The sequence below is a fragment of the Macaca fascicularis genome, chromosome 7 (assembly GCF_037993035.2).
Source record: "Macaca fascicularis isolate 582-1 chromosome 7, T2T-MFA8v1.1".
Classification (NCBI taxonomy): Eukaryota; Metazoa; Chordata; class Mammalia; order Primates; family Cercopithecidae; genus Macaca; species Macaca fascicularis.
In genome coordinates, this window is record NC_088381.1 from 147813765 (window position 1) to 147839884 (window position 26120).

The 26120-nt window shown below is 37.8% G+C and overlaps 1 protein-coding gene across 49 annotated transcripts in view; it reads left to right on the top strand.

Annotated features, from left to right (window-relative positions):
- Positions 1 to 26120, top strand: part of NRXN3 (neurexin 3) — a 1719470-nt gene that overhangs the window by 1671783 nt on the left and 21567 nt on the right. The gene's annotated exons all lie outside the window — the stretch shown is intronic.

Here is a 26120-nt window from a genome sequence, read left to right on the forward strand (position 1 = left end):
AGAAGGAAGGGAAACACAAAAGGTGAAGAAAGAGGAGGAGGGAAAGGTAAAAGAAAGGAAGGAGGAAAGGAAGAGATATTGATTATGAGCCAGGTACAACTGCTTGCTGATAAATATTTTAAAACCAGCACACACACACACAGCCCTATTTTGCAGTTTTCCAGTTTCTGTATAGTGTAAAATACTCCCACTTTGGCTGATTTCTAGCTACCAATATGATAGCCCTAAACTCAGAATTGGGAAGTGTGCTCACTCGCACACAATTATGTGGCATATGTACACTATAGACATCGAGAACCTCAATAGACAATAGTAAAATTTAGTTAAATAATTAGGAAGTACAGAGTTTTAAGTTCTTAATTATCTCTGTTTTTAATATACTTGTAACTGTACATATATATATATATAAACTTTTGAAAATGGCCATATTTTAACAACCAGCTTGTAAATTTGCTAGAAATTTTGCAATCAGTTGTCATAAACTGGCTCTGGCACACCACTAGCCCAGGTACTATACTGGGTATATGAAAACAGAGTATTTTATTTAAATTTCATTTTAAGTGATTGTGAGATAAAAACTCCCTTGGTCATCTTACAAGTGAGAAAATTGGGATTTTAAGTTTGCTTGTTCAAGTTCACATACCTGCACATAAATGGTAGAGGTAATATTTAAACCCAAACTATTTGAAAATAGACATTTTCTTTCTATTACAGTGTGCCAGTCATTCTTCAACATTTCTCAGAGCACTAAGTTTTCGAATTTTGACACGCTCCTTTGTGGAGCTTAGCATGACTAGTGTTTCCTTATTGCCTCAAGGAGGTCCTTAGCTTTAGCTGTCATAGATAAAATGGAGTTTAAATGTATTATGATTGTGCCAATGGCAAAATGAAGACAGTGAAACAAAATTAGAACTCCTGATTACTCTGTTTGTAAATGCCACAAAAGTTATGACCATGTCTTCATGAGAATGTCCACTTTGACTAATTTTGTTTCCTCCAAATATTCCTGTTTTACTAACATTGACAATGAACAGGATATTTCTTAGGTTTTCAAATTCTGTCTCTTGAGCTTTGGAAAGACTATCCCAGATACATTTCTGAGCACATAGAATCTATAACATATTTCCATTATGTAGTTAGCTTTTAGAACTTTTAAACTCTAATGAGTTTTATTTAGTTACAGTATGTGATGCATGTTAATTGACCAACTGCATGGTGAAATATGTCAATGCCCTTTGCTTCCACATTTTCTAATAGAGTAAGTTAGTATATTAACATTTAAAACAGCATGAGAACCATAGTATTGCGGAAAGCAAGTACAGCTTCTAAAAAGATCATTTTATGGTAAGATACTTAATCATTGCTTTATAAAAGAGTTTGAGAGGTCTGGGAATTAAAAAGGAAAGTGTTGCAGCTTTTTAGTCCTTCTAATTCGACAAGATAGATAATTTAATTGGGGTTCTGATAGTGCAGTATTTTGCTTTAATTTGATGTGAAGTTTAGTTGCCCCCATAATTTTTTTTTTTTTTTTTTGGTCACTCTGTCACCCATGCTGGAATTTAGTGGCGTGATCTCACCTCACTACAACCTCTGCCTCCCAGATTCAAGCAACTCTCCTGCCTCAGCCTCCTGAGTATCTGGGATTACAGGCAGGCGCCACCACACCCAGCTGATTTTTGTATTTTTAGTAAGGACGGGGTTTTACCATGTTAGCCAGGCTGGTCTTAAACTCCTGGCCTCAAGTGATCTGCCCACATTGGCCTCCCGAAGTTCTGGGATTACAGGTGTGAGCCACCATTCCGGGCCTCCCTGTAGGAAACTTTCGGTGGCAGCATACACAACATTGAATAACATCCTTTGAAGTGATTTCTAAACTTTCTCCTATAGGTTTGCCACTGCTACAGCTTTGTTTCATCATTCAGTGAATATGAGCACTTCCTTTAGTGAAATCTAGTCTTAAGTACTTCACATTGTTAACTACTTTAATCCTCACAGCAATCATGTGAGAGTCTATTATCTCCATTTTAAAGATAGGTAAATGGAGGCACAGAGGAGCTAAGCAAGTTATCAAGGTCACACAGCAAGGAAGTAGAAGAAATGGGATCTGAACCCAAGCCAACTGCCCCCAGCGTGCACACCCATCACTATGCTATCCTGTCTCTTACATAGTGCTTATTTTCCATTAACCTAAATATATGAAATACCTGCCAGCCTCCTTGATAATAAAAGAGTCTGTGTATTGAATGTATTACATGGTTGGGAAGTAGTTGATAAATGGGTTATTATGTATCAAAAAGGCTTTAAGAATCTTGGTTGATGGTGGTTATAAAATTATTCTATTATGATTTATTCAAATAATTGTGGTTAAAACAAGTTACCCTGATTCCCTGTAAGGAGGAATGACTCCAATATTGGAGAGAAATACCAACACTTATGTGAGGTGAGTCTCCCTTGATATCACCTATGTAATAATATGTGCACTTGGGGTTTCTAGCATATTATTAATTATCAGTTCTGCTCCCACCATAGGCTCAGACAATAGCCACCTTTAACTGATGTTCGGATTCTAAGAATAGAGACTCTTAGCAAGAGCTTGGGTTAAGATACTGTATTTTCTTTATTTCAGAAACAATTACGTTCCTTGGAACACAGTGATTTAGGTGTTACAGCTAAAAGAAAGCCAAAAAAAAAAAAAAGGGGGAACTTGTATTTCTTATCTTAGACCCTTTCTGACACCCACATGCTTTTGACATCTCTTAAAATTGTACCCATTTGTTTATCCTCCCTTTTCCCTCACTTCCTTGCATTATGCATCCAAAACTATTTAAAAAACCAAAACACACACACACACACACACACACACACACACTTTTTTGGGTCTTTGAGTTTCCTATGCAAGAAAAGAATCTTAAAATTAGTTAGAAAGACCTAAAATTCACAATCAAAAAGGAAACATTTTAAAACTGTGTTTGCTTTTATTATAATCCTTATTCCAAGGCAAGTATGGCCTGTGCAAGCATCTGAGGATTCCATTACAAATAATATCACTCGCAACAACCCATCCTGAATCCAGATGATGAACTGGAAAATGTGTCTAGTTGAAAATGTTTACATACCCTCTGTCCTAGAGCAGTGCTTCCATCTTGGCTTTGAAGCACAGAGATCTCTTCTGTCTAAAAGATCGTGAAAATTGGCAATACTGTATTGCCCAGTATTAAAATTTGTCAGATTGATTACCCAGAGCAAAAGTTGGAAAACTTTCTTTATGTAAGGGCTGGGGTGTAAGTATTTCACACTTTGAGGGTGTTAGAGTCCCTGTCCTAACTACTCAATCAGCTCTTATGACACAATAGCAGCCATGCAAATAAACTAATGAGCAGGGCTCTGTTTTCATGAAACTTGATTTAAAAAAGCAGAGATGGAGCTGGATTTGGCTCAGAGGTCATGGTTTACCCCAATCTAGAGAAGTTGATAGGTTAAAAATGTGTAGTCTAAATAGATAAGACCTTCCTGCCCATTTTATAGTCGATCCCAACATTTGCTGAGTTCTCCGCTAAGTACATGAGACCACATAGGATACAATAGGACATTAAAACCTTTTTTTTTTTTTTTTTTTTTTTTTTGAGGCAGAGTCTTTTTCTGTCACCCTGGCTGGAGTGCAGTGGTGCAACCTTGGCTCACTACAAACTCCGCCTCCCAGGTTCAAGCAATTCTCCTGCCTCAGCCTCCTGAGTAGCTAGGACTAAAGGCGTGAGCCACCATGCCTGGCTAATTTTTGTATCTTTAGTAGAGACGGGGTTTCACCATGTTGGCCAGGCTGGTCTCGAACTCCTGACCTCGAGATTTGCCCCCACTTGGCCTCCCAAACTGCTGGGATTACAGGTGTGAGCCACCGCATCCAGCCCTAAAAGCTCATCTTTAAGGACATTTCCCACCTTTGTTTTAGATAAGCCACTATCTCAGACATGAAACACAGTAACAAACTAAACCAGGGTCATCTCCACCCAGCTTGTACACTACATCTTTGGTTAAGTGCTTAACATCTTGCCCTTCGCTTTGCCAATCTGTCTTCTGAGCTCCCCACCTCTGCTATGTGTGGGCTGCGTTCGCCCCCAATTTCAGACCTCTTTGGCAGTAGCTTCCTTGATCTCCAGTCCACAAACTGTGTCATATCCCAGTAATTCTTCCCCAGACCTTGGCTGTGGGTTTTTGAGCTGACAAATGTCTAAACGACTTCACAACCTGCTGAGAGCCTCTTCTTTGCCTGTACTCTTTGATTTGTAGCTTTATAAGTTTTGTGAGGTAAGTGGGAAAAACATTCTTGGTGACACAGGCAGTGAATGAAGAGGACACAATGGAGGGGCACCATATCTAGGACTCCTGCCTGCACTGTGAGCAAAAGCATTTATTTATATCTTAACCCTCTAAATGTTGAAGGTAGCAGATTATACAGTATGGTACAGGAAGGAGCATCCTATGTCCTGAGGTGAATAACGTGTTCTACCACCTGGCAGCAGATTAGACCAGAGCAGGCTATGAAAATACAGGTTCATGGCCAGATTTAGTACTACTGCAAAAATGGCTTTTCCTTAAGAAGTTTTTAACTTTTATTTTGGGTTTAGGGGTACACATGAAGGTTTGTTACCTATGTAAACATGTGTCATGGAGTTTTGTCGTACGTATAATTTGATCATCTAGGTATTAAGCCCAGTATCAAATAGTTACCTTTTCTGCTCCCTCCATTCTCTCACCCTCCCTGCTCAAGTAGACTCCATTGTCTGTTGTTTCCTTGTGTTAAGTCATCATTTAGCTCCAACTTGTTGAGAACATGCAGTATAAGTTAATGCTTACCCCCTTAACATCTTTCGCATTAGAAATCTATGGAGAAGAAATATGAAAGACTCATATATAAACATGGGGTAAACCATGAAGCTAAATCTTAATGTATCCGAAACCCCAGAGGGAGCATGAGGTTAACTTTGGAGAGCCAGGTGCTTAGTGATAACATTATGAACTTTCTACATTAGCAGGGCCCCCTGGTGTGGTTTTGTGTTTGGAGTTGTAAGGTTCTGAACTAGAAAGCAAACAAAATGAAGAGATGATGCAAGGAGGCAAAAAATATGGAGGCGTTAGGAAAGGCTTTGGAGGCAGGAGGCACGGGGTCATCTTCTAAAATAACCTATTGCAATAAGTGTTTCAATAAGCTTTGGAGATCAAAGAGATTATGGAGAACAAAAGGAAAACAAGGATAAATTAGGCACTCCTGATGGCCTGACAAGGACTTTTTCTCCCTTTCTGCTTACAATAACCTCGCATTTTACCATGTGGCTAGTTGGTTTGTTTACTTGTTTGTTTACACTTACTCATTACTAGCTTTCCCTATAAAGCAAGGGAAAACACTGTCCCCAGGGGCCAGCTGCATAACATGAATAGATGAAATAGACCAGACCTGATGCAGTCTGCAGTCATGGGAACTCTGAACTGAAGAGAACATGCCCTCATTTAAAGGCATCCAAATTAAATATTTTAAAAACACTAAAAGAGACCCCATGAAGGTCAAACAAGACATAATGAGACACACAGTGTTTTTTATTTCTTAATTTCCTTTAAATATTGCCCTTTCATAAATTTGGAAGGATGTGCTCTCAGTAAAATTTCTGGTTGAATAAACTCTTGGTGACATTATCAAATTAAACAGCAATCCCTTCCAAATTCCCATAAGCTAAGACCTTTTTTTTTCCCATGTCTTTTTTTCTCAGATAATCTCAGAGTTTATATAACCTCAAACTATAAGCTTGATGAATTTTAGAGTTCATTGTAATGCTTTTGGTTGAGGTGACAAAACTGATGCCTGCAAAGGTAAATTGATTTGAGCTAGTCTTTATTGGAGTTGTAATTAAATCCCAGGTTTCCTAACTTTAATCCATGCCATTTTACTGATATTGTATGTTAAGATTGTTTTTGATTGTATATCCAAAGATTTCTATTCTAAACTGAGATAGCATCCAACAGAGAATTCAGAAGTAGTATGAAATTTATTATCTTCCCTCTACTGGACATTGTTGCCACACAAGACAATATCATTGACCCACTTAGGGCTCAAATCTACAACTCTGTTATTTTAGTCACAAAGGGAACTAAGAGATTACAGACAAGTTGTGAAGCAGTTAGTGGGGACTAAAAGTCTCTTGTGGCACAAACTCAAATATATGCTCTAGTGATGTGTTCTCAGTAACGTTATCTGCCCACACAGAGGGCAGATTAAGCAACCTAGAGTACCGGTTCCCAAACTCGAATTTAAAACTAGTACCAGTCTATGCCAAAGCTTTCAGTGACCCATAGTGAAATGAGAAAAGCAAGGACAATATAGTGAGTCTGCACAAAGTCAAACTTACAGAACTGCCCTATATTCGGATACTGTATCACGTGTTTTTGGATGGCTAAAATCAATGTCTTTTACAAAAGCAGCATTCTGTTACTATGTATAGCATTCTTAATCAGCAAAATAAAGGTTGGCAATGTCCTTCCCTACAGTTTTTCTTTGAAGTTTTTTTCCTCAGGCTTTGAAAACAAATAAACATCCCCCAAAACAAGAGTTTTAAAGTTCTCTATATTGCCACACTAGACTGAGTAGATTTCGAAGACTGAAGGCCTTTTTACATGTAAAGTTTTATTGTGAACTAATAATGATGATGTTAAGACTCATCTATTTTATTGAGGTCCCAGAAGTTACCAGTTTAAGCATCTGTCACTTAGATAACAAGCATTAAGATAACTTTTAATCTCAGTTTAAAAAAAAAAAAGATTAAAGGTACAAAATAGATTTCCAAAACAAACAAACAAACAACAACAAAAAAAAACTACCTTAGGATAAATATAATTAGAAGGCCAAGATCAGTTTAGAAATCTACTTAAAGAGACTTCTAAGGACTGTGTGGAAAGATAATTCATGCCTATAAAAAAGTCTCTAGGCTAAATCTAGAATTTTTTCACTTTAAGCCTTATAACAAAGGAGAGAGAGCTATTTTGGAAAGCTGAATTAGCCTACATTTGAGCTAACATGATCCATCTTTGTGTCAAGAGAAGGTCAAATATTATAGTCCCCAGACAAAATAAGGCATGTGATCTACATCAAAGGCAATTCCTGAACGTGTATCTACAGTTCTCATCCCCTCTCCTCTTTTGTCTCTCTCTTGGGTAATCTATACCAATAACCTCCCGATTCATGAAATTTATTATCTAAATATTGAAAACATTATACCAAATTTAGCCTAATAAAATTTCATGCCAAATTTACTGAGTATTTATTGGAAATCAGAGACTTCATGTCCTGAATCAGCTATAAGAATTATATTATCAATAACAGACTTAGTGTTTATCTCTAGGTGGTGACTGATACTTTGGTAATCATACTCCAAAACTTCTGTGTAGAAATTGGGCATGGTGGCACATGCCTGTAGTCTCAGCTACTTGGGAGGCTGACGTGGGAGGATTGCTTGAGCCTGGGACGTCAAGGGTGCAGTGAGCCATGATCACACCACTGCACTCCAGCCTGGGCAACAGAGCAAGACCCTGTCTTAAAAAATGAAACACAACAACAACAAAAATCTGTGCAGAGCATGTATTACATTTGTAATCCGAGAGAAGGGATACCTGTTATTTCTTAAAATATAGAAGACTATACTAGGAGACCAGCAAGAGAAATGTTGTTAATATTTAGATACAGAAGCTTTGCCAAACCAGTAAATTTTTAAAAAATAGTGAATCCTTTTTTCCTGGGTTGAATTATGATGTATGGCCCTGCAAGGAAAGCTGCTGGAGGAATTCAAAGATGATGATGATGATGATGATATGCAGGGCTCTATATAATTTAACACATTAGTTCCATAAGGTCAGTTCTGTTCATCAACTGACAAATTGTCCATGGATACACCAGGTGGTAATGCAGCAGCAGTGAGCACAAGCTATCCTGTAAATGACCCATTACCAGAAAGTTTAAAATGTGTGCTTGGAACCCAGGAACACAGATGGAACACGAAGTGGCTTTCACCAGAGTCTTGGGAATATGCTTGATCCTTTAACCCAGCTTCGGGTGTTGTGTACATACTTAATGCCTGAACAGTTCTCATCTGTACATCTGCTGGTTAGAGAAAAAGATGCAGTTGCAAATAAGTAATTTAAAACTTTACATTTGTATCTCTCTACCTCCCCGTTCCTCTTCCGTCTCTCCCTCGATAGGATGTCCAGAAAATTAAGCCAGCTGCAGATTAATTGAGACTCTCTTCCATGTAGGGAACATCTGTCACTGCAGCTACAAAGATTTTATTAATGAATTAAAACATTTGATTACCTTTAATCCAAGAGAATGCAGCAGTCTCTTTAGTCATTTAGTTTATCAGGGTTTTTTGATGGTTCTTTTTTTTCCACATGCATCTTATGACTATAGTCCACCCCTGAAGCTGTGAGATCTTTCAGCAGATGTTGTTTTCCATATCTTTACCCTTTCCATTGTGGAAGGGGGAAAAAGCCCTCAGAAAAGCAATTTTGGAGGAGGCAGAAAAGGTTTCCATCGTGAACATATTTTTAGAAACAGCTGGTAAAACAAATGGTCCAAGCGCAATGCCTGGAGCATATCTATTCAAACAGGGTTCTTTAAAGATAAAAGCACCCACTTCTAAATATCAGCATTAGTAGTGATTTCCACATGTAGATTTAAGAGATGGGAGAGCTTGCTAAGACTTTTTGATTTCTATTTTGTTTTCTGAGACTTCTTTAACTCTTTTGGTTTTGTTAGTATGTGAACTTATCAAAAGCTGCTCAAATTATTAAAACTGTATCATCATATGTAAAATAAATTTACATATAATGGATGCATAAAAATTTGCTTTCTTATTCTAAGAGTGTTATTTGATAACATCTGTGCATAGTCCAGAAGATTGACATGGAAAACTGATAATGCACTTAGTTATTACCAATCCTATAACCCAATTTGTGAAAAGGTCAGGGACTGCTACTAAAGAACAAGCGTTTGTATTTGTAGCATTTAAAAACCTGATTTTATTTTGTATTTGCTACATCTGGAGTCAACCTTATGCCCTTCTCTTGTAATGACTTCATTTGTTTACCAAGCTGTTTTGTTCTGCATCCTCTGCTAAATGCCATCACGTAGCTTCCTTTGTCAGACCAATTGGTGAGATAATTCTTTTTTGTGTTTTTTTTATGGCAGTCCAATTTTCAAATTATATGTGGATTTTCTCTGAGTCAGGCATTGCACAAATGCTGATTTGTTATGCTTGAACTCGATAAATGTGTGTTTACCCTATCAATTGTCATTCATGCTGACTTCTTCCTCTACTCTCTTCACTCTGGTTCTATTTTCATTTAAGAAAATTTCAGAAGTAGGGAAGCTAGGAGAGTTAATGAGTAGCCACATTGACCCTAGTAGGATCTCACCCATTGGAGAAAAGCCCTGTTTTAAAATGATGCACAAAGAATAAGCTTCAACGTCTTCCTCTCCTCAACCCCAGCTTGGAGCACAATGCTTATGTGATAGACGGAAGTGAGAAATTTAAGAAGGGCTTCACTTTAACTTTTCTCAGTAAATAAATCTGTCTTTTCTAGAGTCCAACACATCCCAAAGTGTGTGACTTTACTATTTTACTTTAAACTGACTACTTTATGAATAGTTTTTCATGTTATATAGGATAGTCTGAGACTTTTCTTCCCATCCTGCTGGTGCTGGAAGACATCATAACTACTCACAACCCAGATCTTAAAAATATATATATTGTTACACTTTTATATACTTGTATTAAAGCATCAGTAAGTTTCATGGTTGGTTCTTCTGATGTAAAAGTAACTCTAGTTATAGATCCTCTAGCACATGTTACACTGAAAACCTAACCACAAAGGCAAAATATGTATATAAATATTAGCATGATTATGTGTCATATGTACCCCAAATTACACATATATATATACCTTCCTCAGAGTTTTTTTTTTTTTTTTTTTTTTTTTTTTTTTTTTGAGACAGTCTCGCTCTGTCACCCAGGCTAGAGTGCAGTGGTGCGATCTCAGCTCTCTGCAACCTCTGCCTTCAGGGTTCAAACGATTTTCCTGCCTCAGGCTCCTGAGTAGCTGAGATTACAGGTGCCCGCTACCATGCCCAGCTAGTTTTTACATTTTTAGTAGAGGAGTTTCACCATATTGGCGAGGCTGGTCTTAAACTCCTGGCCTCAGGTGATCCGCCCGCCTTGACCTCCCAAAGTGCTGGGATTACAGGCATGAGCCACCGTACCCAACCTGAGATTTTTTTTTAAACCTTTGATTTTCAAATAATTTTATAGTTGGAGAAAACTTGCAAGAATAGTATATGGAATTCCTTATGTCCTTACTCAGGTTCAGTAATTGTTAACATTTGCTTTACCATTCTCTATATGTGTGAGTGTACATGCACACACAAGCCATTTGAGAGTACGTATACAAAACATATTTATGTAGATATGTATTTTCCCCTGAACCATTTGAAACCTCAGTTGTAGTCATCATTCCTTTTTTAAATAATTCAGTGTGTATTTCCTAACAAGGACTTTCTCTTACAAAATCAGAGTACAGTGATCAAAATCAAGAAATGTAATCTTGACACAAAATCTCACCTAGAGTACATATTCATTTTGCACCAGTGTCTACATAATGGGCTTTGGGATTATTTTTTCCCAGTCTATGATCCAATCCAAGATCACACATTGCATTTAGGATATGTTATTTTATTTCCCCACTTGTACTGGTCTGCAAGTAGACTTCTTAAATTCCTGCTAGGTGTGTTGGTGTAGACGCAGGAAGATAGAACCTGTGCTTAAACACAGGAGGAAGATTTTGTTTTTTAGAATTAAAATTATGGCAAGGAAGGACCTGTGTTTCATCTAGTATTCATTCCTTAGCACCGATATGATAGTCTGACAATGCTTTTTATTAATGTTTTCACTTAACTGCAGATTGAGCATTTACTGTATGTTAAACACTGAAGAAGCACTGAGGATGCAAGAGTAAGCTAGAACAGAGATGGCCTTGGTGGGTCTAGTTGGGGACACTGTCATGTAATTAAGTGACCTCCAAATAAATATGTGATAACAAACGTTGAAGAAGGCTATAAAGTAAAGGCGTTTGGTGCAATGGGCATACAATGGTAGGACAGGTAACAAGGCAGGGGTGGGTGCTGGGAATGTAGAGAACAACGGGAAAACCTTCTCTGAAAAAATGATATTTGAGCAGAATAGTGTGAGATAAGGGACAGCAAAGAGGAAGAAAAAATGCATTCAAGCTTGCAAAAAACTCTAAACATTAGAGAAAGTCAGCCATTTCTGGGAGGGAGTTATTTGGGAGCAGCAACTATCTCACAAGATTTTGTCCAAAGTATAAAATAAGGAAGTGTGTTACCCTGTTCTTGCATTGCTATAAAGAAATCCCGAGACTGGGTAATTTATAAAGATGTTTAATTTGCTCTTAGTTCTGCAGTCTATGTAAGAAGCATGGTGCTAGCATTTGGGGAGCCTCAGGGAAACTATAATCATGGCAGAAGGTGAAGGGAGAACAGGTATGTCATATGACCAGAGCAGGAACAAGCAGGGGTGGAAGTGCCACAAACTTTGTTTTTTTGAGACGGAGTCTCACTCTTGTTGCCCAGGCACAATCTTGGCTCACTGCAACTTCCACCTCCTGGGTTCCAGCAATTCTCCTGCCTCAGCCTCCCTAGTAGCTGGGATTACAGGCATGTACCACCACACCTGGGCTCATTTTCCTATTTTTACTAGAGACGAGGTTTCACCATGTTGGACAGGCTGGTCTCAAACTCCTGACCTCAAGTGATTTGCTCGCCTTGGTCACCAAAAGTGTTGGAATTACAGACGTGAGCCACAGTGCCTGGCCACCACAAACTTTTAAATGACTGGATCTCACTATCATGAGGATAGCACCAAGCCACAAGAGATCCACCTTCATGACTCAAACACCTCCCACCAGGCCCCACCTCCAGCTTTGGGGATTACAATTCAACATGAGATTCAGGCAGAGATAAACATTCCAAACTATATCAGGAATTAAGTAGGCTTTTCTGTCCTTTTGCATTTTCGGGTCAACCCAGATGAGAGTGAATTCTCCGATCCTGTACTGCTCCTGGGAGGGAGGGCAGTGGGCTTTGTGAAAAATGGAGATTTAGTGAGGAAAGTGATGAGCTCACTGGAGGAAAGGTGGTTAAAAAAAGTGACATGGCCGGGCACAGTGGTTCGCGCCTGTAATCCCAGCACTTTGGGAGGCTGAGGCGGGCAGATCACCTGAGGTCAGGAGTTGAAGACTAGCCTGGCTAACATGGTGAAGCCCCATCTCTGCTAAAAATACAAAAATCAGCTGGGCATGGTGGCAGGTACCTGTAATCCCAGCTACTCGGGAGGCTGAGCCAGGAGAATGGTGTGAACCTGGGAGGCAGAGGTTGCAGTGAGCTGAGACCACACACTGCACTCCAGCCTGGGCAACACAGTAAGACTCCGTCTCAAAAAAAAAAGGGAAATTGTCCTTTTTTGCATACCAAATCCTATCAACAAAAGAGAAAGAGATAGGAATAGATTCGACTGGAAGAGTCCTCAGAGCCATTTCCAGGCCCTCACAGTCTTAGATGATACTTTGTAGTTCAGTGTCTGATGGTGCTTCTTCAAGCACATACAGCCTGATTGAGAGAGAATCAAGACAGCATACAAATTCCAGGCATTTTTACATCTTGCCTAGCCTAATAGTGAATTAGTCACACAATAATTATTTAAAGAAAGAAATATTTCCTCAGTGTTGTGCTGGAGATACAATGGTGGTGAGGAAGGGGAGATCAACTATTGATCCACTTATAATTTACACAATTCCACACTTTGGAGAAAATACATTCCTTCTTCCTCACCATTACCCTCACCATTATGACTATTACCAATTAACTTGTTCAGTACGTAATTTTGAAGCTGCCGTTTACCAGTGTGATTCATGATGTTAAAAGGAAATGGCTTTTACATTATTAATATTCTGCAATAAAAGTTTGGGTTTGTGCACTTAGTTAGAATAAAAGAAAAATGCTTTGTACTAAGACTATGTTAATAATAATGATAATAATAAAGAAATAAGTTTCTCCAGAAAGGAAATTTTAGGAAATCTGTTTCAGAATACCTGTCTCTACCACAAGAGCTTTCTAAGTCATGTTTTGATTGCTAACAGCACTCCATTACTGGGTTGGAACATATATATTCCTTCTATCAACTGAGGAACAGCAGGTTTTCTGTTATTGCCCATGCATGGTCACTCTCTGCTTATAAAAATTCATCACTTCTGCTGATTGCATTGTATAAGGTTACTACTGATTACCATTTAGATTTGTTAAGTGACATAGCACATTTTATGGAGTCAGGAGCCAGTAACCATCAAGGTCAATAGCAGTAACCTGAATCAGTTATAAATGAATTGTTTTATTACCCACATAATGATCAATGTGTACACTGACACGAAAGAGTAGTTCTAACTCCTGAATATGTGTGTGTGTGTGCCTCTGTGTGTATTTCTAAGGGATAACAGACTTCTCTGAAGTCTTCTTCATTGAAGGAGATTGCAAGTAAATATCTTTTCAGTGGAATAGAACTGAGTGATGGTAACAACATCATCTATATATCCAGCCTACCGTATCCACTGAATCCAACGATTTTTTTTATTATTAATATGAAGGTGTCTGCCTATCCACAACACTGCTTACTGTATTTCATTACAATGTATTGCTTCACTCAACACACTCTGAATAGAGAAGATATGCTCTACAGCTTCAAATTCAGGCACTTCCTCCAAGCAGAGCTTGTTTATCTGTCTGCAACACACTTGGAACATTTGAAAGACTAGTGATGAAATCCATTCATGCTGTGAAAATGTGTTGAGCATCATGGCTGCTTCCTTTACAATGGCCTGGCATGGAAGGATGGAGAAGGCCATTGTTATCATACAAATGACTGTCTATTTGCCTCTGGCATGACTTGTCCGGAGAAGTTGCATCATTTTAAAACGAATGAAGTTCTAGGGAACTTTTGTAACTATAGTACCTTAGTTGTAACTTTGAGAGTTTTTTAATAAGCTTACAAGGAATAAATTTGGAATCTAGAGTAGTTTGTTCTATTTCTGGAAAAAAAGGAATGCTTTATACGTATGTAGGATCCTTTACCTGGCCACAGAGTTTGGTTTCAGAAGTGGACTTGGCTCTGGATAGTGAACAACATGCTTTTTTTCTTTCAATTTTTAAAATGGAGGCACCTTTTTTTCTGGGAGTGTAGTCAGTAACTCCCCAAACATGTATCTCTTGTGTGATAGAGGAACCAAATAAGAGAATAGCTTGGTATGTGCCTGGTTTTCTTCCACAAGTACCCAATCAGTAAAAGAGGCTTTTGCTTTTTACAACGCATGAAAATTAGGGGCTGCCTATAGGCCTGAGACCCCTCCCAGACACTTGCCTAATGCCACCAGCCAGGATTATGGGAAAAAAAGCCTTGGCATACTATGCAATGGCACAGATTCACCCAAATTGCAACCGAAGAAAACTTATTCATTTTTTAAATAGAGTCTGAGTAACCATAGACACAGGCAAAGTAATCTCTCCATTTGGTCACAATGGACTAAACTACCTTGTTCTATTGTCTACCTTCTCTCTCACTGACTCCATGAAGGGAGACTTGCTCAGTAAACTATTCAGGTGATTTTGTGAACTTTTGTTTTATTTGGTGCAAGGCACTGTTAATAGCTGTAAATCAGCTGGTTTTGGTCCTTCCTCTCTCTTCACACTGATTGATGAAATGGGAAAGAGGTTGAATAAGCTCGCTTTTTTAGATGACAAGTACTAAGCTGAAAGATAAACCTTTAGGAGGTTCCAGTTCATTTCAGGAATGTGTTGACATGAGGTCTTTAAAGATGGACAGTCCTATTAGAGATAGAGACCACTAGGAAATCATGAGGAAAAGAAAAATGATGGAAATATCTAGATGCAGTAGGAAATTGGGAGTGATGAGAGATTTTTAAGAAAAATGCTTGCTTTATCACCAGCTGTGTCATTTTGTTCAAAGGGACAAGAAACTTAATACTCTCTCTGAAGCTCAATAGAACTGCAGACCTATTGCCACAGTTTTCTCTTTTGCATAATCTTGTTTAGTCACTTAAGAGCCAGTGAGTGACAGATTTCACATGAGAATTGGTCACGTACAAGAATGTTAATGCAGAACTAGGTCAGGTTATGGCATTTCACACATGCAAGATGAGAACACGCTTCCTCTGGTTAGACAAAGGTTTGAGGATTGCCCGTGCATCCAGTCCTGCTTTAAAGGAAGCTGGTGTAAGACTGAGAACTCACAATGTATCCATAGATTTCTTAGATGTCAGGTTTCTATGAGCCTAGGCATTGTGTATGGTTTTATTTTTATTTTGCCAAACGAGGGTTTTCTAGCTTCACTTAGTATGCCTGGAGAAAGCTATTTTGGTTCGGCCCAGCTCCATCGCTCTAAGAAATGATGAGGATGAGCGCTCTCGGTTTGTACCGACTACTCATGAGGGACTAAAAACTGTTCATCTGGCTGCTGGCAACATTCCACTGCAACCGCTAATACAATGTTTTGGAAAGATGCCGACAACAGCCAGATTGCATTAAGCACTTTACCGTTTAAGATCAGTTTTGCAGTTCAGAACTTGAAGTCAGCAGCAGATCTACCTTTTAGTTTGCAGTTTACTTTGCTCCTAGTTTTTCATGTCTTCTGTGAGCCCCCCACGTTTATCTCAGGGTAGATTCTAACACACATATGCTTATGTGAAATTTTCATAATACTTTAGTATTTAACAGGCACTTTTATATAAATCGATTGATTTCAGGACACCTCCTGACTGATACCAAAATCTGCAGATGCTCAAATCTCTTATATAAAATGGTATAGTGTGTACATATAACTTACACACATCCTTCTATAATTTGAATCATCTCTAGATTACTTATAATACCCAATCCAACATTGTTATACTATATTGTTTTTGTGTTTTTAATTGTTGTAATATTTTCACTTACCTGTGGTTGTTGAGTGAGTCCAGGGCACATAGATACGGAGAGCTGACTGTATGTTACTACTTCCCTTTTACTTATGTTACAATATTATCTATGTTAGTGATGTTCATAGTTCAAGAGAAACACTAAAGGAATTACAGGATGGAGTGTCTCCTAGGTTGCATTGTAGAGCTAGATGCCAGAGACAAGAGTCAAGCCCTGGCTCTATTACTCAGTGTCTTTATGACCCTGAGCCAGTGCCCTAAATTCTCTGCAATGTAGTTTCTGTAAACGGTGATTCTAAATTGAGGGAAATTTTGCCCCCAGGGGACATATTGTCAATGTCTGGAGATGTTTTTGATTGCCACAAATGGGAAGATGCTAACGGCATCTAATGGGTAGAGGTCAGGGATGTTGCTAAGTATCCTACAGTGCTCAGACAGCCCCCATGACAGAGAATTATCCAACCCAAAATGGCAATAGTGTAGAGGTTGAAAAATGTCACTTTAAAATGTAAATAATGTCTATCCCATTATCACAGGATACCTATGGGGCTCAAACCCCCATTTTGTTTAATAAAAAAACATAAATTGCCCTTCTATGTCTGATGTTACTACTATGGGGCATCGCACATATGGACACTAAACTTGACTCTTAAAAAGAAACATGGATTTGTTCTTTTAGATTGAAAGTTATACATAAAGCTATCACATTAAAATATATTAAATGTATCCACTGAATCTTGGTTCATAATTTTATGGTTTTAAATGAATGGTCTAAATATAAAGAGAAACAATGAAAACGTATTAAGCTTAGGAGAAACCTACTATTCAGTGACTAATATAGATAAAGGAAATTGGAATCCATGGAACTAATAGACTTTTCTATTAGTGTACAGCCACAGCACATCTTTCCTAATAGAAGCAAGTCTGAAATGATAAGTTGGTTGGATCACATTAATTAACATTCAGCTCTATTAGATTTGCACCTGAGGTTGGGTTCATTTTACTGGTGCTGATGAATATCAAACTACACAATATCTACTCACATTATATTAAGAATAAAACATGTTTTACATTGAAGGCAAATTTTAGATTTGACTCTTAATAATGGCCTTTTATATTAACTCAGATAACTAGAGATAGTAAAAGAATGAATTCAATTCCAGTGAGCCAAACTACAACATTGGTAATAGTAGTAATGAGAATTAATTCTGTGTTGATTTTATGGTGCATTTGCCTCGTAAGTATATATAACTCTGGAGTTTATGAGGCATGTTTATAGATCTTAACTTCTTACCTTAATTTTGTAATGTTGTCCTCTTAAAATTTTTGCTTGGGACTGATGGACAAAACCTCCTGAATTTCTTCAATTTACATGAGCATTTTTACTGGGAAAGAGCATGCAGCTTTCGTCAGATTCTTAATAGGGTTTATTAACAAAAAAATGTTGAGAAATCACCTTTAAAAGATAGGCAGCTCTTAAATGCTCATTTTCACTGAAGTCCTTCTAAAATGATATTGCGTGGACTCCATCAATCTCTTAGCAGATCATCTGTAGAGGTACCAACTTATCAAAAATTCAAAGTTCTTAATTGACATACTCAGATTTTTTAAAATTTAAAGATCCAGATTGGTGGCTCAGCCATATAGCTAAATTGAATAATTATGCAAATGCTGCACAATATTATTTAATTGGACCTTTTGGAATGAAAATAACCCAGGTGTGCACAACTCTTTGCAATCTGGAGCGACCATTCTAATATATATCTGCCAAGTGACAACATCTTGTATGTAAACAGGCAGAGGAAAAGAGCTCTGGCTGCCCTCCCAGGAAAATATACATGAAAGAGTGTTTGTGTTACAGCATTTGTGTTACGCCACATACATATTTCTAAGTTGTTTGTTATTAAAGTCCCGCTGTATGAAAACAACTATATAGACAGACTGGCAATCCAGAGAGTTGGTAGTTACATAAACGGAATTGTCCCACGGCTACCAATAATATTAACAAGGTATTCTCAGCCCTTAAGAAACAAAACACAGAAATTTCTCATACTGGGAGTTTAAAGTGCCACAGTGGAAAAGCAAACTCAATTACAAATGCTGGATTCCACCCGGAGCCTATTCTTTTCATTTTCTTACTTCTGTTTCTGCCACCTTCCTTTCTTCCGATAAGGGATTTCTTCCAAGTACTGCTCTTAGAATTGCTAAATGTGTTCAGAGAATGAGTGATAAGATCTAATTCTCCTGGAAGGCCAGGTTATTTTAATCTTTCCATTTCTCAAACCATTTAACTAGGTATTATTTGTTCCTGGGTGTCACAGCTAAAGACACAACATTTTACATGAAAATGTCAATGTTGAAAATATTATTTATCTATCTATCAAAATGTAGCCACGCATCTGTTCTTGTTTGGTTCTAGTAAACCATAACCCTAAACATGACACAAAAGGGGCTAGTGAAATATTTGCCAAGAGCGGTGCTCTAAGTTAGCAGTAAATAATTGAAAATAAGTCAAAACCTAAACCAGGAAAGTTTGCATTTATTCCCAGTCATACTTTAACAGAACTTGCAGTTGCCACAGATTCAGACATCTCCATCTTCCTCTGGTACATTTGTCTTTTCACAGTAGATGACAATCTCGGTGACTTTCTTATATCACTGAGACCATCTTGCACAGTTTATTTCGAAAGCAAGAGTGTTCTTTTTCGTTCCATGCCACCAGTGACAGTAAGAAACCAGATCTAACTGAAACTTTGCTGAACACATTCCTGACCCCTCACCCCAACCCTAACAGCCTCTCGTAACCACCATTCAACTCTACTTCTATGAGTTCAACTTTTGCAGTCTCCAAAAAGAAGTGAGGTCATGTGATATTTGTTTGTGTATGGTCCATTTCACTTAGCATAATAGGAGGACTAAGTTCAAGAGATCTATTGTACAACATGGTGAAAATCACTAAGGCAGTAGATTTTAAGTGTTCTTATCAGAAAAGAAAATACAGTGAGGTAATGCCTGTATAATTTAGCTTGATTCAGCCATTTCACAATTTATATACATTTCAAAACATTATGTTGCACATGATAAATACATACAATTTTCATTTGCCAATTTATAAAACATAGAGAAGTCCCTCTTCAGAACCTGTCCTATGGAGTTGTCACTCACTCGGCTTTGTGAGCCTGCAGACAGTGTCATTTAAAATATTTTCCTCTGTACCATAACACTTTTCCTTTTAATGATATATAGGAATAATATTTCTCTCTAAACAGTTATTTCTTTAACTTTGAAATAATTCAGCATCTCAAGATTTTGATTTCTGTTTCTCCACATTTACATTTTTGGAGGTTCTGTTCTGGGATTTAGAGCTAACCTTTGTCATGGAGACATCTGTTTTTGGCAGTCTTTGTTTCCAGGGGGTGAAAATGCATGTAGAAAGAGTTGAATAGGTACATCTTAGGTGACACAATTGAGGAAGTGGATGAAAGATATTTGTGGAAAGCAATGTAATTATTCAAACTGGAATATGGCCATTGCCCTGGGTTTCATATTTATCTTCATAAGCAAAGTCGTTTGGGATTCTATACAAGTATAAGGATTAAGGATTTCAACACTAAACCACATCCCTGCACGCAGCACATGGGCTTTGTTGTTGATAATCATGATAGTTGCACAGAAAACTTGACAGTGGCAGCAGGGGAACAGCACAATGCCATACTTGGCCACTGGTAGGAGGATGTAATTTAAATCCTGGCATGTGTAGAATAGCCTCACTTATCTGTGGATTGTTGTTGTAATCTACATAGTAAATTTCAATCAGAACTCAGTTTTCTGCAGTTGATTTCCAAATTCCCAACTCTGCATCATTAGGGTACAATGCTTTCTAGTGAGATTTCTTTGATATATTATAGAGAGAAGAGCAGAACAAATGCGTTATTCCTCTCAAAGTTCAGCTGAATGCTACTAATAGTTCAAGAACACGGACTGCAATGGTTCTGTGCATTGAAGGAACACATTGGCAAATGACAGAGATGACAGTAACTGTGAGCCACAGCTATTGTTTTGATAGCCCACTCTGCTTTTCTAGTTAACTTTCTTGCAACCATCAGTTCCATATGTAAGACCAGAGGATCAGGTCTGATGGTTCTCACTGAAACTCTTGCCAATTGACATTCAATGCACTTTAAAGTTGTTAAAGCCAAGAGCAGGAAATGTTACACTTGTCGTATCAAGCCTGGCTCACAAGAAAGGTCCATCCACTATTCTGGAAAAAAGATAAAACTAGCCTGCAGGACACAAAGCTACCTGTGGTGCTTCCAAACTATGCTTTTCAAAATCTTTTTTGTTTGGCCACCTTTATAATAGGAGCTCTCCAGCAGAGAAAGACCTGCTTACAGCTTCAGAGTACAGATGGGTAATTGTCGCTGTGCAGTCTCTGAACATCTTAGATTGAGGGCCCCAGAGAACCTCATATATGTGAACATTAGCACAGTGCAAAAGATGGAGGGGCAGAACTTTCCAGAGCAGTAACAGATAGCTGTGCCCAGCACTTTCTTCTAAAAGTTGGAGCTGCTACATGGAAAATTTGTCATTGTTTACATAGCACCCACACACACACAAACAAATTCCTGATTCACTAGCTTCTATGTTGTCCTTTTTTGGTCCATGGTTCTATTGCTGCCTGGTTTCCATACAGGACTCTCACAGTGGTTAGTCTGCACAGTATGGAGTCAACTGTGACATCCTCATCCTTGAATACTAGACTCCCCACTTTCTCAGCTCCATCCCATGTGTCCAAAGTAATACTGTTAATATCCTACATTATTCCAGGATCTTGTCATGTCACTGCCAGAAACAAATTATCACCGCTTTCTAAGACTCACCAAGCTTGGGTGTTGCAAAGTATGTATGCAACTGACTTTCAACTTTTGATTCTTAAGTTGAAAGGCAACATAAAAAATGAGCTTTCATTAATGTAATGATACAGTGTTAGGAAAACAGTATCTACAGTCCATTCAAAATATTCTGAAAATTATAGTATTGGTTTTGGAACAGTTTTGAGTTCCATTGGCCATAGCGCTTACCTTCTTTAAGTCACTGGTTCTTTTAAAAAAATCATCTTATTCATTTCATATGTTTTACAGGCACTGAAATGGGGCACAGAGACTAAGTCACTTAGTTGAGTTAACCAATAAGTAAAATTGTCTTCACTGTCTTCATATTCTGCTTCCTAATGTTGTATCTTCTCTAACAAGTTCAAGAGAGCTTACTTTCTGGAAGCTTTGCTTGTTAGTAGGATGTATAACCTGTGGGAAAAGACACAGCAGCGTCCAATTTTACTTATCTCCTTGCCTTCTCTGAAAACACATTGAACAGAAATATCCACATCTCTTTCTACTTCATGGGTTTTTCCTTTGGGCCACAAATAGTGAACACCACTGCTTTACAAAGTTATCCTTTTCACCACTAATAGTTCCTTGATGTCATTTTTGGTAGAATTGTCAGAAAGAGTTTTTCTCTAGAGGCTTCCACACAGTTAAGTTCTTGCTTTTGGATTATTTCTAAACCAAATAAATAAATCTTTGGGACCACAGGTTAATCAAATGCCTTCAAATATGAAGGTGGTTTATGAGCTAAGCTGCCCAGACATTTTCCAACATTTAAACTCTTCACGCAGCATCTTCCTATCTTAAGTTGTACCCATTAGCCAGTTCCACAGGGCATATTGGGAAATACCTTTTTATTTTCAATGTTTATATTTGTCTTATAGATATTTGTCCTTTCAAGTAGGACAAACTGGTAATGACCTGCCTCTATCAAAAAAATCCTACCTAGTAATTTAAGATAAGCAGCATGTTCCTAGTGAGTTGCTTACATAAAAGCCAACACATTTTATACTGAATAGTATACAGTGTTAAAAACTCAGTCTTTTTGAGGAACCCAAGCAAGTCTAATCCACATGATTTTACAAAGACAGTACTTAGTACTTTATGAGTTTTAAGTCTCAACTTTCAGACTTAAGACTCATAAAAGTTTTAATTTTTTATCCCTTAAAATGTTATTTTTTGGCTAATAGCATTGAAATAAACGTCACTATAGATTAACACTATGACACAGGAATAAAATTGATGAGCAGACATTCTCACAGGGAAGGACTGTCTGTGAACACGTCAAACCTATGCATAAAGGTGGAGACTGTAAGCGAGTTCCAGGGTTTCCCCATGCTGACTTTTTAAATTAAATGTGGCAGTATTGCTAAAAATAAAACTTAGTGTTTCTAAATTTTTTTTAGATGGATACCTCATATGGTACTCATATGTAGTATGAAAACTTAAGTAGTACATCCATCTAAAGCAGCACAAGCAAAATATGTCAGCATCTTTTCGCTATTACCACAGAGAAATAGTGTTGGAGACCACATTGAAAAACATGACTGTAGTCTGGCTGAGAAGATATTAAGTGACAAGATGGCCTCTGGCACTTCTGTTTTCAAAGCTGCCTATAGCACCTTTCTCACTTTGTGACACCAAGCTGCTGCCATGCTAGTGTCTTGTCCATCCTCAAACACCATGACACTGAGACATGATGGGATTTGTGTTTCTGAAGGGGCACAGTAGGAAGCTCATTCTTGTGCCTTCTGGCCTGCCTGAGACTGTGCTAGCAATACAGTCTCACTGTGTACAAAAGAAGCCATTTTTCTTAACACCTTTGAGCCATTAATGAAACTTACCAGTTTGGGGTGGTCAAAAGACAAAATTACAACAAATTTAGCTGAAAGATATACTAGTTTTACTTGCAGTGGTAGAATTGGGTAATACCTTGTTCTATAAAATAATATGTTTCGATGAGCTGGGCAAGGTGTTGTCTGACTTTACGGACAGAGAAGGACTGAAGAAAGCAGAAACAGAATGAAAAGCAGACAAGCTGTTTCAACACTACCTTCTTTCTAGGGTTTAAGCAGAGGGGACTTTCTTATGCTGAATCAGGTAAAGGGCCCTTTCTGCTTGGTTGCTGTGAGTCTCCTGTTTAAAAAGACAACAAAATCACCACACACAAAAAACCTGACCCATTCTGGTTTGGTCTGGTTTGCTGAGGCCGAGGGCGGGAATCTAGTTGAAACGATGGCCTCCCCTAAACTTGAACAGGGTTACATTATAGAATAACATAACAGGAAATGAAAAGAGAAATGGGATGCTCTTTAACAATTGGTTTATGGGGCTTTTAAAAAAGTGTATATAGAGTCAATGATGAATTAGGATGCGGTATGAAAGAAAATGACACAGGACAGATATTCAGAGATCATTTGTTCAGTTTTAAAATCAGATTATTAGTTTTGCTGTTGAGTCATTTCAGTTCCTTGTGTATTCTGATTATTAATCCCTTGTTAGATGAATAGTAGCAAATATTTTCTCCCACTTTTTGGTTGTCTCTTCACTTTGTTGATTGTTACCTTTAGTGTGCAGAAGGTTTTTAACTTGATGTAATCATTTGTCTATGTTTGCTTTTGTTGCTTATGCTTTTAAGGTCTTACCCCCCAAAAAATCTTTGCCCATATCAATATCTTATAGCATTTCTCCAATGTTTTCTTCTAGTAGTTGCAGAAAGCACTTGTAATTTAACAACTCAGCAAGGGAATCAAATCATTCAGACCAGCTGAAGCTTTCAAAATGTTACCACTTGAGTGGGCAGAATATCCAAAAACATTGTGTGATCCTAAAATCTACATATTAGAAACTGATAGAAAACTTCTGATGTATCAGTAAGATGTTAATCACCCTTATAACATTTCTGGAAGCATGTATGTATGTATGTATGTATTTAAACCAATGCTTGTATATCTAGCATTTCTTTCAATTGACTCAATACCCAAGGAATTTTATCTCCATTTTACAAATAAGAGAGATTATGACTTATTTCAGGTCACAGAAGTTGGATCACAGCTGGAACTTTAGTCCAGCCAGGTCTAGAAATTCAATTTTCTTTTTACTTTCATGACTAAGGACCACTCTATAACTCTGAGGTAAAAAAGAGCAAACATAATGAAGTTATTTAGAGTAGTGTTTCTAAATCTAATTTTGCATGAGTCCCTTAGGAAACTTTTAAAACATGTAGATAACCAGGCACTTCCTGCTATCCTTTTTCCACTGCCCCTAGCAGAGACATTTAGTATGTCTGGCTTAGATAACCTGGGATTGTACAAAAAAAGTAAATCTTCAGAGTCCCTCTGAATATCAATTCTCATTATGCAATTATGACTCCTAAGGCTTAAAAGTATGAAATAAACATGTAGAGATCTTAGGATCTCCTGTGTAAGTTGTTTTTGTGCCTAAAGATTAGCTTGTTTGTAAGTTCCCACACTCAGTAAGAACTGAATATTTTAAAAAACTGGTGAAGGGTGGCACTGTATTTTAACATAAAACATACAGGACTAGATACAGTCATGGCTATTTAATTTTTTAAGTTGTATAACTTTGGGCAAATTACTTAGCTTATTTCAGCCCAGATTTACTGCTATGTAAGGTGTAATTATAATTATTGAGTAAAATAAACTGTCTAAAGCATTTAACACAATGTCTGGCAGAGAATAAGTTTTTAATACTCTTAAAAACATCTCCTTCTGGAGGTAGGCTTCTAGTTAGTGTTTTAATTATGTAATTATAATTTATGTTTCCTTTCTCTTTCCTCATATTTGCTAGGAAAACACTATGTCAACCACTTGATCATACTCATTTGTTTCTAAGCATATATCTTAACTACTTTAGAGACCCATATTCATTGAGCTTTTGGAATGACTAGACAATTTCTCAAAGCTTCCTGCCTAATCTACAGTTTAGTTTACAAAAATTAAATAAGCTTACGATGTGTGTCTCATCCACCCAAGTACATCTGCAGGGCTCCTCTATTGTAAGTCAGCTGCCTAAGGCTCAGGTTAGACACAGTCAAAGCCCTGTGTAGTTAGGGTACATAATCTTGATGTCAAGTGCCAGAGTCTTGGGCAAGCTTTTCATCTTTTTATGTAAAACTGATTTCCATTAAGTATGAAAACACGTTGGTGGTATTGATTTTATGAACCCTGTACATTCCTTGCAATGAAGGTAGATTTTAGGGTAAAAGAGGATGTTTGCAAGAAACAGTGAGTTTTATTGTAAGAGAACTTACGGGCCCTATAGAGAGGAGAAAACAGGTTGGAATGTCCAGCTGCTACCACCCAATGGGATCCCAGCACAAAGAAAACAGTCAAAATTATGTTCATCATGACAGAGAAAATGAGCTTTGGGGGATAACAGAAGCAAAATAAACCTTTTTGAATAATTTATTATTCTATAAACACAATCATAAAGTGTCATGGTATCAGTTCGGGAGAAAGGTCTCACTGCTCCTGTGTTCTACATCAGTGGCTGCAGGGCCACAGCAGGCAGAGATAACCAAGCACGTTTTCACTGCCCTGATCACCATTCCCCCATTAATAATTTGCTTGGCCTGTTCCTTCCTACTGCCTGAAGAAAATCAATGTCTGGCAGCTCTAGGTTGAATTACTGTTTATTTTATCTTTAGCCTACACAACTGCAAAAGGAAAGCCTGAGTTTTTCAATGCATATTCCAACACCTGTTTATGGAAGGGAGAACAAGTCAGATAGTGATGTATTTTTTCAGAGAGTTTCTTAAGCCAGCTGTGGATGACAAGGTCCAATTTACATTGGAACTGCTAACTAGAACTCAGGGAAATCCCATCTGGTTTAGAGAAGAGTAAATGAAAATAAAACAGAATTCTGAATGCAGTGCTTCAATAATTAGTTTGCAAAATATATATCCACTCCCTTGGGTGGGCAAAACACCATATTAGGAACTATAGAGGACTGCAAGAAAAAAAAATCAACAGCCGGGCGCGGTGGCTCACGCCTGTAATCCCAGCACTTTGGGAGGCTGAGGCGGGCGGATCACAAGGTCAGGAGATCGAGACCACGGTGAAACCCCGTCTCTACTAAAAATACAAAAAATTAGCCGGGCGCGGTTGTGGGCGCCTGTAGTCC